Source organism: Ranitomeya variabilis, chromosome 5 (genome assembly GCF_051348905.1).
Source record: "Ranitomeya variabilis isolate aRanVar5 chromosome 5, aRanVar5.hap1, whole genome shotgun sequence".
NCBI lineage: Eukaryota > Metazoa > Chordata > Amphibia > Anura > Dendrobatidae > Ranitomeya > Ranitomeya variabilis.
Window position 1 is genome coordinate 536,294,395 of NC_135236.1, and position 17,495 is coordinate 536,311,889.

Below are 17,495 nucleotides of genomic sequence, written 5' to 3' on the forward strand. Positions count from 1 at the left end.
AGTATAGAGAAATATCGTGAGCCCTGTACACTGGCTCATATCACGCCAAAATCAGGCCATCATTCCCCACCCCGGATTCTTACCCAAACGCTGGCACCAGGACCGGACCACACCGTTGCCCCAACGCGCGTTTCACGTCGGCTTCGTCAGGGGGCGGTCAGCAGAAACTTTCCAAATCCATCTGAAATACACGATAGTAGGGTCTAATGATGTATTAATGTACTGATGGTGAGGCTGGTGATGTATGCTTGAGAGTACCTCTTTAAAAAAAATTTGAAGCCCTTCGGTTTCGTTCAGTATGACAATGTGGCTTTTGACCAAAACATGTTGTGCTTTCCTGTCTTAAAATAAGGTGGTCCTGATTTGAAAACAAAGGAGCTGAGCAGTTCAGCAGAACATTGTTCTTCAAAACATACAGACTTTCTATAGACTTTCTATTGAGCCCATCCAGAATAGAGATTGACTAAAAGCTTCTGCCGCTATTTTTTAGTGATCGGTGGCGGTTTCAGCACCAGGTCCAATACTGATGAAAACTTGTCTAAAATGTCTCTATGACAAGTCCAAAATTTTGTAAAAGTACAAATAGATTTTCTTAAAGTGTTTCATGAATAATCTTAAAAATATATTCTATACAGTGAAGGAAATAATTATTTGATCCCTTGGTGATTGGAGTTAAGTGGGGTATGTCTCTTATTGAATCTGGAGCTGGGTGCAGTAGTCATTTGATCCAAAGACTATGGTTCAATCTAATGTTTAGACATTCTATGAAGACAGTCAGGTAATTAGAAATCATTATGGCCTTGTTAGATAAATATGCAGTTCCACACTTTTATTCCTTACTGATTTAATGCACCAAAGTGGGATTGTTTCTCTCAAAATTTGACTTCTTAGGGCTCATTCCCACTTGCGTAGAAATTGGACGAATGCAATCCAAAAAAAATTCGGATTGAATTTGGACCATTGTTATTCTGTGATTGTATCTTCATCTGCGTTATTTTTCCAGCTCGGATCGGATCACGATCGGACTGAAAAAAATCACAGCATGCTGTCATTGTAATCAGAAATTGGATTGCATCCTGCAATAGAAGTAAATGGGTGCAAGAAAAAAATCACACAGCAGCATGCTAGTGCTGTCCGATTTTTACGCACTGGTGTCCCTTGAAAAGCTGGCAATTCATATGTGGGTACAGTAAAATCACACTGACAGGTTAGAATATGATAGACAGAATGGATACATAGAATAGATGTGTGTATATATATATATATATATATATATATATATATGTATATATATATATATATATATATATATATATATATATATATATATATATATACATCAGTGACACATATACCGTATATACTCGAGCATAAGCCGAGATTTTCAGCCCATTTTTTGGGGCTGAAAGTCCCCCTCTCGGCTTATACTCGAGTCATACCCAGGGGTCGGCAGGGGAGGGGGAGGTTGGGCAGTCTAATTATACTCACCTACTCCTGGCGCGGTCCCTGCAGGTCCCCAGGTCCCTGGCACCCCAGCTTCTTCCTGTAATAAGCGGTCACATGGTACCACTCTTTACAGTAATGAATATGCGGCTCCACCTCCCATAGGGGTGGAGCCGCATATTCATTACTGTAATGAGCAGTAACGGTGACCGCTCAATACAGGAAGAAGCTGCCGATGCCGGGGAAGCAGGGGCTGCACAGCGCCAGGAGCAGGTGAGTATAATGGGGAGAGGAGCGCAGTGCTGCACGATATTCACCTGCTCCTCGTTCCAGCCGCCGCTCCATCTTCAGTGTCTTCTGCAGTGATGCTCAGGTCAGAGGGCACGGTGACGTGGATAGTGCACACCCTCTGCTGAACGTCAGTGCAGAAGACGCTGAAGATGGAGCGGCGCCGGAACAAGGAGCAGGTGAATATTGAAAGTGCCGGGGGCCTGAGCGATGGAGAGGTGAGTATGTTATTTTTTTTTATCGCAGCAACAGCAAATGGGGCAAGTGTTTGTATGGAGCATCTATGGGGCCATAATGTTTGTGCAGCACTATATGGGGCAAGTGTCTGTATGGGGCCATAATCCTTTGTGCAGCACTATGTGGGGCAAGTGTCTGTATGGGGCCATAATTAACGTTTGTGGAGCATTACGGTATATGGGGTAAGTGTCTGTATGGAGCATCTTATGGGGCCATAATCAAGGTTTGTGCAGCACTATATGGGGCAAATATCTTTATGGAGCATCTTATGGGGCCATAATCAGCATTTGTGCAGCATTATATTAGGCAAATGTGTCTATGGAGCATCTTATGGGGCCATTATTAACCTTTATGCAGGATTATATGGGGCATATGTTAATATGGAGCATCTTATGGGGCCATCATAAAATTATGGAGCATTATATGGGGCTCCTGATTCAATATGGATATTCAAAAACACTTAACCTACTGATGTCTCAATTAATTTTACTTTTATTGGTATCTATTTTTACTTTTGACATTTACCGGTAGCTGCTGCATTTCCCACCCTAGGCTTATACTTGAGTCATTAAGTTTTCCCATTTTTTTGTGGCAAAATTAGGGGGGTCGGCTTATACTCGGGTTGGCTTATACTCGAGTATATATATATATATATATATATATATATATATATATATATATATATATATATATATATATATATATATATATTATACAGTATATATCTTTATATTTCATAGTGAGATAGAAGAGTAGCCGGTAATTCATTTGTTGGCTTCTGTAACATCACTGCAGGAGTCAACAGGACAGAAGACATGGTTTACATACAGTAAATAGATGCAGAATAGGTAGATATTTATATGTCAGTGATCAATCCAATTAGTAGTGTTTGTGTGTATGTGTGTACAAATTAGGGGACATGTATGTAATTAATAAAAGATTATTTTTGGGGAAAAAAAATGGTGCTGCCTCCCATGCAATTTTTTGAAACCAGCAGAGGGAGAGCCAGAAACCTGGGGGCTGATATTCATAGCCTAGGAAGGGACCATGGTTATTGCCCCCCCTGGCTAGAAAGATCAGCTACCAGCCGCCCCAGAAAATGTGCATCTCTAAGATACGCCAATTCCAGGACTTAGTCTCTCTCTTCTCAATTGTCCTGTAGTGGGGGAAAGTGGGGTAATAGTTTTGGGGTTGATGTCACCTTTGTATTGTAAGCTGACATCAAGCCCACGGCTTAGTAATGGAGAAGTATCAATGAAACACCTATCCATTACTAATCCTATAGTTGTTGTATGTTAAATAAAGACACAGCCAGAATAAAGTCTTTTAATGAAATAAAACACAGCACAGTTTTCCCATTCTATTATTACTCCTAATCCATGCGACGCCCTCCTGTAAAAAAAATAAAAATAACAAACCAACAATATACCATACCTGTCCATCATTGTGTCCCACGCAATAATCCATTTCTGGGGTATATACGGTTTTCAACCAGGATGGTGCCAAGATGCGACTGCCCCGGCTGAAAACCACTGGTGAATGAGGAGATGCTGCCAGCGCAGCTTCAGTGACTAGCGGTGCCATCATTGATGCCGCACTGCTCCATAGCCTGACCTGTGCTGAACTCTGGAGCATGGGAAAATGCCAGTTCCTTTTCCCATGCTCCAGAGTTCAGCACAGGTCAGGCTATGAGGCAGCGTAGCATCAGTGACAGCACCACTAGTCACTGAAGCTGCCGCAAGCAGCCGTGCTGAACTGGGATGACCTCTGGACCGTAGGAAAATGAAACGGTTGTGAGTCATGCATAGCTCAGCATTCTGAACTCTTCTAGATCCACAGCAGAGAAAACTGTGATTCCCAACTGCTGCACCCAGTAAACTGAAACACCGCCCGAATCCGGGTCTCAGTTCCTACTTTATGCTGCCTTCAAATTACATGGCAAAAACATAAAGTGTACCTTTAAGGAGATGTCTTTAAATGATGATATTTGGACAGACAAAAAGAATATGATCTTCAAAATCACTGATCTTTTGTGCCAGTACTTTGATATATTGAGATGAACTGATCCCTGCCCATGGTGCCAAAAATAGGAAGGTGTACTCCAGCTGCATGGATATTTCTATAAATTTGCTTTCAAGAATCATTATACAAACAGGATGCGTAATAGGCTTTATATGCATCTAATGCATCACGTAATGGAATTCCATTAGGCACGAGTTCTAAGAATGTACGAGACAGAAGGAGTAAAATATTCGTCATGCAGTGTATAATAAGGAAACCAATATTGTAATAATTATAAAAGTAATGATGCTGATACAGCTGGATTTCATTTCATCATAATTGCTTTTATTCTTAATTTCATAAAAAGAACTGCTTTTGTGGCAGAAAGAAGTCCCCAGTGAATTACTAATAACCACTTTGTGTTTAATAAATCTTTTTGTTCTTTTTCCTGTAATACATGGCTTTTTGTAGATGAGAGTCTCTGTACTCTGTGATAAGTTGTTTGCTTGTTTCTCTTTTTGTCTTGATTTCCTTTCATTCCAAAATGAAGTATATTGTTACAGAAATACTCCTCAATTCTGAATTTCAGAAATGAGGAAGAGGGATGGTTTTACGCTGACATAATGCACTGAAATACAAAGATATTACAGCGCTTTATAGAAGTAACCAAGAAATCACATAGTCAAAGTCCCCCGTGTGGAACTAAAAAATGGAAAAAGTTTAATAAAATATATAAATGTATGAAAATAAAATATAAAATTAACAAATAAGGATGAAAAAAATTGCAACTAGAGATTGATTGAACATGAATCACAAGTACTGGTAACTATGATTGTCAAGAAAACAATCAGGTCTCTTAGGAGCGTATTGAACTTCTTTCAAGCTATTTAATTCAAAACACACATCCTTAGGGCACAGACAGATGGTCATGTACTGAGGTCAGACAGCTATTCTCAGACTGGCTGGCAGCTCTCCCAATCCAACCATGACAGCTGCATAGAAATATATGAAAATATCATCGTGTTGGGAGAGCCGCCAGCCAGACCATGCAATGCGTTCTGATCTTTGTCCATGTTGTTTTGGAAGTTTGGGTACTGTTCTAGTACCCCAACTTCCATCGGTCATTACATCCCTAGAAACAGGTATGCTGTTTTGAATGTGAAGAAGCAATAGGTTCTGAACTAGAATTGAAAAAAATATCCATATATATACACAAGCACAAAATAAAAGCTCAATGTGTTGCATAACTTTTTTACTTAACAAACTTACTTTTCACAACAATGATGCTGACTGTTGCTGTGTTTTTCTTTCTATGCATGTACCAATCAACCAATGTACCATTCTTGACTATTGCATTTTGACAGATTGGAAAGCAGGGTTTAAAAAAATAAATTAATAGAATTAAAAAAAATATATAGATAAGCACTTTTTGCACACTTGTTCTATGAGACCAATTTGGCAACTCTGTACCCTACTGCTATTCTGTAGGTTGTTGTTGCATTTAAAAGCTGTGTATTTGTAAGCAGGAGCATGGGATGCAGTGATGGACAGGAGGCAGAGCAAGGGTTAGCAATAGTGTTGAGCATTCCGATACCGCAAGTATCGTGTATCGGCCGATACTTGCCGTATCGGAATTCCGATACCGAGATCCGATACTTTTGTTGTATCGGGAATCGGTATCGGGACCATGTTAATGTGTAAAATAAAGAATTAAAATAAAAAATATTGATATACTCACCTCTCCGACGCAGCCTGTACATCATCGCTGGTAACCGGCAGCCTGCTTTGTTTAAAATGAGCGCGTTCAGTACCTTCCATGATGTCACGGCTTCTGATTGGTCGCGTGCCGCTCATGTGACTGCCACGCGACCAATCAGAAGCCGTGACGTCATCCCTCAGGTCCTAAATTCCTAATTCTAGGAATTTAGGACCTGAGAATTATGTCACGGCTTGTGATTGGTCGCGTGGCGGTCACATGGGCGGCCGCGACCAATCACAAGCCGTGACGTCATCTAAGGCCCTGACCACGCTCATTCTTAAGAAGGAAGGCTGCCGGAAAGAAGCAGGGCGCGTCCGAGGGTGAGTATATACCTAATAGGAATATACTCACCCTCGGCTTCTTTCTGACAGCCTTCCTTCCTAAGAATGAGCACGTTCAGGGCCTTAGATGACGTCACGGCTTGTGATTGGTCGCGGCCGCCCATGTGACCGCCACGCGACCAATCACAAGCCGTGACGTAATTCTCAGGTCCTAAATTCCTAGAATTAGGAATTTAGGACCTGAGGGATGACGTCACGGCTTCTGATTGGTCGCGTGGTGGTCACATGAACGGTTTGAATTTTTTGTTTGTTTTGTTTTAATTAATTGGTGAAGCATGTCTAAAGTTGGGGGATGTTTTTTAAATAACATATTTGTGTTTTTTCTTCTTTTAACTTGGATAGTAATAGGGGTTTCTGATGGACTCCAGATTGCCATCTGTTGACATCAACCCCATAAACTATTACCATAACTGCCACCGCAACAGGGCAGTTGGTAAGAGCTGGGGCAAAGTGCCAGAATAGGCACATCTAATGTGATGTGCCAATTCTGGGGTGGCTGCGGGCTTGTATTTTTAGTTTGGGAAGGGTCCAATAACCAGGGACCTTCCCAGCCTGATGATATAAGCCCTCAGCTGTCTGCCTTACCTTGGCTGGTTACCAAATATAGTAGGGACCAAACATACTTTTTTTTAATTATTTATTTAATAGATTAACTAAGGCTAAACACCATTTGGTGCCACATAAAAGGCACTACAGGGTGCTAGTTTATGATATGTTGGGGATGTGAAATTATATTTCTACAGAATATCTATGTATTCTATCTGTCTATCTATCTATCTATAAAACATTGTTCTATTAGTTTATAAACTAGCTTTAGATTATATAGAAAATTCATGAATATAAAAGCTAATGTTAAAAATGCATTTTATAAGGATTGCATATGCATTTTATACGGATGTGAGGTAAGGAAAAAAATCATACACTCAAATAGTACTCACATAACATAAATTGAACCATACGGATTCCTCTCGTCCAACTTCGAAGGAGCAACACCAGAGCTATTTTTTATGAAAACGTGAGTGAGCCCTTAATCCCTTCCCGACCTGTGACACAGCGTATGCGTCATGAAAGTCGGTGCCAATCCGACCTGTGACGCATATGCTGTGTCACAGAATGATCGCGTCCCTGCAGATCGGGTGAAAGGGTTAACTCCAATTTCACCCAACCTACAGGGACAGGGGGAGTGGTACTTCAGCCCAGGGGGGGTGGCTTCGCCCCCTCCCATGGCTACGATCGCTCTGATTGGCTGTTGAAAGTGAAACAGCCATTTAGAGCAATCTGTAATATTTCACCTATGAAAATTGGTGAAATATTACAATCCAGCCATGGCCAATGCTGCAATATCATTGGCCATGGCTGGAGACCCCGATCTGGCCCCCCCACCAACTGGCGGCGGCGATCTGCAGCCGCCATCAGTGTTCCCTACCCCTCCGTCCTGTCCTAAGCGCCTTTCTTTCCCCTCCGCCCCTCCCCCGTCCTCCCCTCTGCCCCCCCCGCTGTCCGATTGCACCCCCCCATACTTACCTAGTCCCAGTGTCCCTCCCGGTGTCCTCCATCTCCTCGCATGGGCGCCGCCATTTTGGAAAATGACGGGCGCATGCGCAGTGCGCCCACCGAATCTGCCGGCCGGCAGATTCGTTCCCTGTACACTTTGATCGCTGTGATAAGTTCTATCACAGTGATCAAAATAAAAAAAATAGTAAATAAACCCCCCTTTATCACCCCCATAGGTAGGGACAATAATAAAATACAGAAAATATAATTATTTTTGTTTTTCTGTTAGGGTTAGGGGTAGGGTTAGGGTTAGGGGTAGGGTTAGGGGTAGGGTTAGGGGTAGGGTTAGGGTTGCACTTAGGGTTGCACTTAGGGTTAGGGTTGCACTTAGGGTTAGGGTTGCACTTAGGGTTAGGGTTGCACTTAGGGTTGCACTTAGGGATAGGGTTGCACTTAGGGCTAGGGTTGCACTTAGGGCTAGGGTTGCACTTTTGGCTAGGGTTGCACTTAGGGTTAGGGCTAGAATTAGGGTTAGGGTTAGAATTAGGGTTAGAATTAGGGTTAGGGTTACAATTAGGGTTAGGGTTAGAATTAGGGCTAGGGTTGGAATTAGGGTTAGAATTAGGCTATGTGCACACGGTGCAGATTTGGCTACGGATCCGCAGCGGATTGGTTGCTGCGGATTGGTAGCAGTTTTCCATCACGTTTACAGTACCATGTAAACCTATGGAAAACCAAATCTGCTGTGCCCATGGTGTGGAAAATACAGCACGGAAACGCTGCGTTGTATTTTCCGCAGCATGTCAATTCTTTGTGCAGATTCCGCAGCGTTTTACACCTGCTCCATAATAGGAATCTGCAGGTGAAATCCACACAAAAAACAATGGAAATCCGCAGTAAATCCGCAGGTAAAGCGCAGTGCGTTTTACCTGCAGATTTTTCAAAAACGGTGTGGAAAAATCCGCACACAAATCTGCAACATGGGCACATAGCCTTAGGGTTAGGGTTGGAATTAGAGTTAGGGTTGGAATTAGGGTTAAGACTAGGGTTAGGGGTGTGTTGGGGTTAGGGTTGGGATTAGGGTTAGGGGTGTGTTGGGGTTAGTGTTGGAGTTAGAATTGAGGGGTTTCCACTGTTTAGGCACATCAGGGGGTCTCCAAACGCGACATGGCGCCACCATTGATTCCAGCCAATCTTGCGTTGAAAAAGTCAAATGGTGCTCCCTCCCTTCTGAGCCCCGACGTGTGCCCAAACAGTGGTTTACCCCCACATATGGGATACCAGCGTATTCAGGAGAAACTGGACAACAAATTTTGGGGTCCAATTTCTCCTGTTACTCTTGGGAAAATAAAAAATTCTGGGCTAAAAAATCATTTTTGAGAAAACAATTTTTTTTTTTATTTTCATGGCTCTGCGATATAAACTTCTGTGAAGCACTTTGGGGTTCAAAGTGCTCACCACACATCTAGATTAGTTCCTTGGGAGGTCTAATTTCCAAAATGGGGTCACTTGTGAGGGAACTCCAATGTTTAGGCACACGGGGGCTCTCCAAACGCGACATGGTGTCCGCTAATGATTGGAGCTAATTTTCCATTCAAAAAGCCAAATGGCGCGCCGTGCGCCCAGTCAGTGGTTTACCCCCACATGTGGGGTATAAGAGTACTCAGGACAAACTGGACAACAAAATTTGGGGTCCAATTTCTCCTGTTACCCTTGGGAAAATAAAAAAATTTGGGCTAAGAAATCATTTTTGAGGACAGAAAAACTATTTTTTATTTTCATGGCTCTGCGTTATAAACTTCTGTGAAGCACCTGGGGGTTTAAAGTGCTCACTATGCATCTAGATAAGTTCATTGGGGGGTCTAGTTTCCAAAATGGGGTCAATTGTTGGGGAGCTCCAATGTTTAGGCACACAGGGGCTCTCCAAAAGCGACATGGTGTCTGCTAACGATTGGAGCTAATTTTCCATTCAAAAAGTCAAATGGCGCGCCTTCCCTTCCGAGCCTTGCCGTGCGCCCAAACAGTGGTTTACCCCCACATATGAGGTATCTGTGTACTCAGGAGAAATTGCCCAACAAATTTTAGGGTCCATTTTATCCTGTTGCCCATGTGAAAATGAAAAAATTGAGGCTAAAAAATTTTTTTGTGAAAATAAAGTACTTTTTCATTTTTACGGATCAATTTGTGAAGCACTTGCGGGCTTAAAGTGCTCACTATGCATCTAGATAAGTTCCTTGGGGCGTCTAGTTTCCAAAATGGGGTCACTTGTGGGGGAGCTCCAATGTTTAGGCACACGGGGTTCTCCAAACGCGACATGGTGTCCGCTAAAGAGTGGAGCCAATTTTTCATTCAAAAAGTCAAATATTGCTCCTACCCTTCTGAGCCCTGCCGTGCACCCAAACAGTGGCTTACCCCCACATATCAGGTATCAGCGTACTCAGGACAAATTGGACAACAACTTTCGTGGTCCAGTTTCTCCTTTTACCCTTGGGAAAATAAAAAAATTGTTGCTAAAAATCATTTTTGTGACTAAAAAGTTAAATGTTCATTTTTTCCTTCCATGTTGCTTCTGCTGCTGTGAAACACCTGAAGGGTTAACAAACTTCTTGAATGTGGTTTTGAGCACCTTGAGGGGTGCAGTTTTTAGAATGTTGTCACTTTTGGGTATTTTCAGCCATATAGAACCCTCAAACTGACTTCAAATGTGAGGTGGTCCCTAAAAAAAATGGTTTTGTAAATTTTGTTGAAAAATGAGAAATCACTGGTCAAATTTTAACCCTTATAACTTCCTAGCAAAAAAAGATTTTGGTTCCAAAATTGTGTTGATGTAAAGTAGACATGTGGGAAATGTTATTTATTAACTATGTTGTGTCACATAACTCTCTGGTTTAACAGAATAAAAATTCAAAATGTGAAAATTGTGAAATTTTCAAAATTTTTGCCAAATTTCCATTTTTTTCACAAATAAACGCAGAAATTATCAACCTACATTTACCACTAGCATGAAGCCCAATATGTCACGAAAAAAACAATCTCAGAATTGCTACGATCCGTTGAAGCGTTCCTGAGTTATTACCTCATAAAGGGACACTGGTCAGAATTGCAAAAAATGGCAAGGTCATTAAGGTCAAAATAGGCTGGGTCATGAAGGGGTTAATGCCTTTTGTGTTTTGATGTATACATGTATACATTGTTTTGGCTTGCACTGCAAATGAGCTGGAGGAAAGACAGCACAAAAGGAACAGAGCTTGTCAGAATCTACAAACAGGAGATTTTTCTTGCATTATTATAAAACGTACAGGATAAAATGTTGGTTTTGAGTGCATCAAGATAAAACTTCAGAGAAACTTCTTACCAGTTTTGACTTTTTTTTTCCTTCATCATTAATGTAACAGAGCTGGTTTGGTATTCTGGAGACGCTGAGCAGTGCTGGAAGGAAAGGTATTTTGTCTCGAGCCAGCAACTGTAGATTACAGGAGGAGAGCAAGTATATTTGGAAACACATAAAACAAGTAGCTTCTGAATATTATTATAAGAGAGAAGTAGCGGTTCACTATTTCAATGACTTTTTAGTGCACTTGGCTTCACATGACGAATTATAAAAAAAATTTAAAAAAAAAAGCAAAAATACAAATGCCATTACTCTATATCAATGGATGTATGAAATGCTGATACTTCTGTTAGATATTTTTATTGTACATTTTATAAGTAATAGCTAGCTTTAAGGCATATTATACAAAGTAGTTTACATATATACATTTGAACATTTACGTTACACCTGTTGGCATGGATTGGAGGTCTTGTATTGAGCAATGTGACTTGTGCGCTACTATTTTCTAATTGCTCTAATACATATACCACTAGGTCCACTAAAATTAGGTCCGACAATGTAAAAAAAAAATTTTAGAAATAGAGATGAGCGGATCTGACAAAATTCGAGTTTGCCAAACTAAGCAGATATTCACAGAAAATTCAACTCATGGCAAAGTTATTCTCAGGAAATTGAATGTCACTTATAGTACTCCGGGGACTCTACTGTACATACAGACATCAGAACATAGATGTAAATATAGTAGTATAAACAAACTCTGTTACTTCACAGAGTCCGTTAGTAAAGAGAATGCTGTACCCTGTTAGCTTCACAGGGGAACACAGCTACTTAGTAGAGCAGACAGTGGTCATGCAGTCAAATGCAAACACGCAGCTCCTCTCCGGTGGAGCCAGAATTCTGATGGCTATACGCCAGCCCTGAATCCACTCACATGAAACTCCTCGCCGGAGGTGCCAGCATTCTAGAGGCTTATTTCAGCTGGGTCCCTGAATACACACACACACGACCACACTGGTGCTGAGCTCATACATAAATTGATGCTAGCGCATGGCCGTGCGGTCATGAGAAACTTTTATAGCTGCAGCAACTTCAAGACCTTCCGAGAAGGACCAATGGAAGACTTCCACAGAACTTGATCAGGTACATGACCTTCCTGGAGGACCAATGGAAGTTGCTGCAGTACATGAGCATGTGGCCCTTGATCTCCATTGAGAGATCTTACCCTGGGCATGCTCAGTGTGTGCAAAGCAGGACTTAGTCCCAGAAAAGCCTGCTCGCTGCAGACCAGTGCAGGGTACAATAGCAGAGCCTGGAGAGGCAGCAGTAACTCTTTACACAGTACCAGATTCAGAGAGATGCTGGGACCGACGTCTCCGCTGAGCAGGCTCTACTGCGGCTGATGCAGAATGGGAGACCGCAGCAGACATGGCTTGAGATTCCCCCTGTGCAGTGGCGGGAACTCGACTCCTAACATAAGGTTTGTTTGCTTTCTGCTGGTCATTTATAGTTCAGCAAAATGGCGGCCGGTGAATTTACAAAAATCTTTATAATTTATTGTTTGTTTGAGTAGATTTTAAATCCACTTGAAAAAATTCACTCCACTCTAATTGTAGATCTTTGAATGCAGAGAAAAGTTATCACGTTGTTCTCAAACATTTAGAAGCTTTTCACAAAAGGCTCCAGAATCTTCTTTGTTTTGTAAGCAACATTTTCAAGAGAATGACTAGCCACAGCCATTACACAGTAGTTATCATCGGTTGTCAACCAGATATCCAAAGCTACTAAATGTATTTACAATCACCCAATAGTATCATAGTAATTCTGGCAGTTCTGAAATGAACCAAGAAGAACAAAATAGATAATGCCCAATGTATAATTTTAGACAGACGGAGAAAAAGAAGTTTCTGGCCACGTTCTCGTATTTTTTCTGCTGCATTTTTTAGTATGAATTTAACAGATCAAGCAAAGTGGATTTGATTTAATAAAAACTCATGCCTACAATGCATTTAAATATGATGTTGAACAGTGAGTGCTTTCGATATGTTTTTCTTTCTATATGCTTCTATTTCGAGCCTGAAAAATGCATGTAAAAAGCGCAGTTGCATTTGTTATTACAGAATCCCATAGTCTCTGCACTAAAAACACATGAAAAACAGCTACTTTGAAACGGTATCAAAATTGCATAAAAAGGGGAAGAATGCAGGAACAATAAAAGAACAGCATTTTTGCACATGGGAACACGGACTCAATAAGATTTATCATGGAATAGCCTTTTTAAGGTGATTGACCACAATATTTCCTCACTGGTTTTAATCGATAAACATAAAAATGTGGCACTCTACGTACTATAGGTGGAAAATTTAGTCACACCAGAAGAAAAACTATTATAAATTAGGAAGATGGACATTTATGATTTAATAAATTGTGTTTTTGTCAGTAGTAAAACCTAAGTGAGTTGCTCATAGAAAAATGGAAAAATGTAATATTATTTTTATTTTCATCTATCCTTAATACCCAATACTGGAAACGTCATTTACAAAATTCACATTCAAAATCCAATTATAGCGCAGAATGGGAATACAGAATATTCCTTATATGGACCAAAAAAAAAGATTGAAATTTCCAAATCTTATTTTTGAATGTACATGACCATATGATAATATAATTATGGTTTGGAGACAGGTATATAGTAAGGACCAGTTTATGTGCTGCAGCTTCTATCACTAATAACATTCTATAATTAATCTATTTACATAACAATTTGTTCAATTGCTTATTATTTACATATTATTTGCAATTTTCCAAGAGCTCTTCACTGCTAATAACTAGTAGCGTTTGACAAAGTGTCTCTTATTTACATTTTAGCTGATCTTGGCCTTTTTGCTAATCTCATTCCTAAAGTATTAAGACTGTAAGGAGAATTCATCACTTACACGTTATTAGCATAACAGCAGGACATTGCACGTAGTTGGTCCTCTACTGTATTGACATTGCACATATTTGATCTTTAATTATACCTTAAAGTGGTCCTTAACAAGTTAAAGCAAAATTTATTATGCCTAGTGTTGTACTGGAAGGGGTGGTGCATGATTTGGAATTCAAAGAAGAGAAAAAAATCGTAATACAATAAATATAGTACATAAATTGTATATTTAAAGACATGATTTTATGGATGAAATTTGGCGGATCCCTGGAGTACTGCAGCTGGGCACCTTCATAATGCTATTAACCTATAGATGAACCCTACATTGGACATGACAGGTTCCCTTTAAGTACTATAGATGTTCAGTATCCAGCATAGGGAGTTAGAACCTTTTTGAAGACACATGAAGAGAGATTTGGCCTTGGCAAGGCGAACAAGAAGTCTACATTCCTTGAGTGTGCCACATAGTATTTTCTGCTTTGTCCCATCAGTCGTTTCAAAACTGCATACAAAAAGTTGAATTCCAAAGAACCCATATCAGGAGGAGCAAATTAGGAGCACAACTTACATAATATATTTCATACAAAAAGAGGAATAGTAAAAAACACACAGAGTATATACTGTACACGCCTTCTGATGAAGACATAACGAAACGTGCATTGGGGTGGCGGGGACACATCAGCAACCAACGTTTTTTACATGTTCTGTACATGTAAGTGTATCTCTAAAACTTTAAACCCTTTCTTTTTATTTACCTGGGATGATTAACCCATGATTACTAGTATACACTGGGGCTTGTGGTTTAGTCACACACTCAGACACGTATTCATAATTGCTATTTATATATTTAAGTGTTTCCTGCATCAGTGCTTAGCAGTCTCTAAGTTATTGAACAACTTGTACATTTGTTTTAATTATAAAAATCTATTTTATGGGTCCATATACTCTGTGGGCTTTTCGCTATTCTTCTTTTTGTATGACATCAAAAATAAGGAGGCTGCCTATGACTTGAAACAAGTCCCTGGATAAAATAGCTCTGAGGGGAGGCAGGTGGTCTATGAGTTAACTCATTTGTGACTAAATTGAGTCCAGATCAAAAATGTCCAGCTCATAGTGACGAAATCAATAGTAAATTGTACTAAAGAGGAGGCAAAAGAAGGTGTAAGTAGTTATAACATGATACATTCTTTATTCAAAATATCAATTTAGACAATATAAATACATATAGTGAGAGGTCTCTTAAAAGAAAGAAAGGACAACGAGACAGACTACATGTCCCCCAGAATGTAAATTCTCCCCAAAATACCCAGTATAGATCAAAGCTGGTAAATTGTCAGCCACAAATTATAAAACCTGACAAAGTGGGATTCTATCCATTGTATCGGAAAATAATCGAATATGCAAACAAATATCTATAATGGTGTGTACATAAATCTATGTAGTACTGATAATATTACCATTATAGTCAGGTCCGAGGCAATATATGTATCAGTAGATCACTTTATATAATAATGTGCACTATCAATAACATGGGAAAAAATGAAGCAATATGTGAAACAAGAACATCTTACAGATAAAAAATAAAGGTTCACATAAATGTAACATAACAAATATAGATTCATGCCATGCAGATTATAACATATTAGTACATGAGTAGATCCCAAACAAAGACATAAAGTGCCAATAGTCCTCAGTAATTAAATAACGGACATAAGTCAGTGATTACCCATAGACATAATGTTACACATGTCTGTGACTAGAAGAGTCTCAGTGGGGGACAAGAAAAACCTCAACACGCGTTTCGCCACTCTGGGCTTCTTCAGGAGGCATAAAGTGTGTCTGGAGCCTGAGCAAAGATGAAATTGTAGCTATTCCAGAAACAACCAGTGACGAAGGCACCTGGTGTATCAAATGACCATTGTAGTGTCACGATGAGCATATGAAAATTCAGAAAAACAGACGATTTTTCATCCATATGCCTTCCAAATGCCTGTTTGTTTAATCAGGACAACATTTGTATGGCATCCATTTTTTTAAATGAATAGTTAAACACATTTACAAAACCAAATACAATTTTTTTAAGTTTACAATTATAATAGATCCCTAGAAAATAACTGACATACGGACGTAGAGGGTTCATGTGAGTTAGATGTCAAATTTGATTTTTACTGCAAGTTAAATTCTAAAAATAAGTTTAAAATGAAAACCTCATTTAAAGGGGTATTCCCATCTCCAAGATCCTATCCTAATATCTAGCAGGTGTAATAATAATAATATTATTAGCAAATACCTCCAATTAATAATAATAATAATAATAATAATAATAATAATAATAATTATTATTATTATTATTATTATTTTATTTCTATAGCGCCAATTTATTCCGCAGCACTTTCCGTTTTAGAAGGAGACTTGTACAGACAATAAAATACATTACAGAATAACAATAATCACATAAACAACAGATACCGAGAGGAGTGAGGGCCCTGCTCGCAAGCTTACAATCTAGAATAAGAAATGAAGTATAGTTCTTCATGTGACTCCCTACAAAGTAAGGCATCACAAATGTCTGTGAACTTAGCTGATGTGAGAAGCCAGCTCTTCAGTCATTTTACACATACAAATGTAATTAGTGTAAGAATCATTATGAAGTCTGAAGGGTAGCAGCACCTGGGATTGAGTGGTGGTGGAGATCAAGGAGGCCATCCAGTGCCTTCAGTGTGGTCGCTGTTGGGAAACATATTGTCACCTGTGGTATTTCCTGATGAAGGGGGCATGAGACCCCTGAAATGTCCGAATAAAATCACTGTGAATCAACCACATTCTTCTGAAATTCATCCCAGCGGCAGCGCAGAATTTTAACTATGAATTTCTCATTGAAGACAGTACTTTCTCTGGTCGTTGAAGACCTGTGGATCTGCAGCAGCTGCTACCTTTCTGAAATTCATCCCATCGGCAGCACTGATTTTTAACTATGAATTTCCCATTGAATACAGTATTATTCTGATCAGGTGATGCCAAATAAAATAACCAAACACTGTCTATAAAAAAATTGCAGTAAAAAAAATTGTGATAACAACAATGGGTGCACATTCAGAAAAGTATTTACTAATGTCCAGAGAAAGAGTATTAAAGTCAAATTAAAACAAGAGTATGTCTATAAATCCCTATGACTGGCACATTAAGATAACATCATTACCCATTTATGGATCATCTAAAGTTTTTAATAACAGAGTATATGACAAAATCAATATGTAAAGTGCTAGTGCAAAAAAGGATTATATCATCTTACACTGTAAGACAAACAGGGAGTGTTGAAGTAAATACCTTTCTGGGTGCATACCCCTTCTTTTTATCAAAATTTTTTATTACAATTTTTTTTTGTTATTCTATTTGTTATCACTTGATCAGAATATCTTTTGTTCACTATTTAAGATTTATTGAGACTTGTTATGGTCTGATTAATTTTTTTTTCTCTTCTCTTGGTTATTTACCGACTGTCCTATTCTTTAATGTATATGGTCGGGTTTTTCATTTTGTGTGGTTACTACATTATACAATTATACAACAACACCATTGTATTTAAGAGGGGGCTTTCAAAGTAGCGGACAACCCCTTTAAATAGCTCAAGTAAAATGATAGCTGGAGCGTGACATACTGCTTTGGGCAATTTTATTC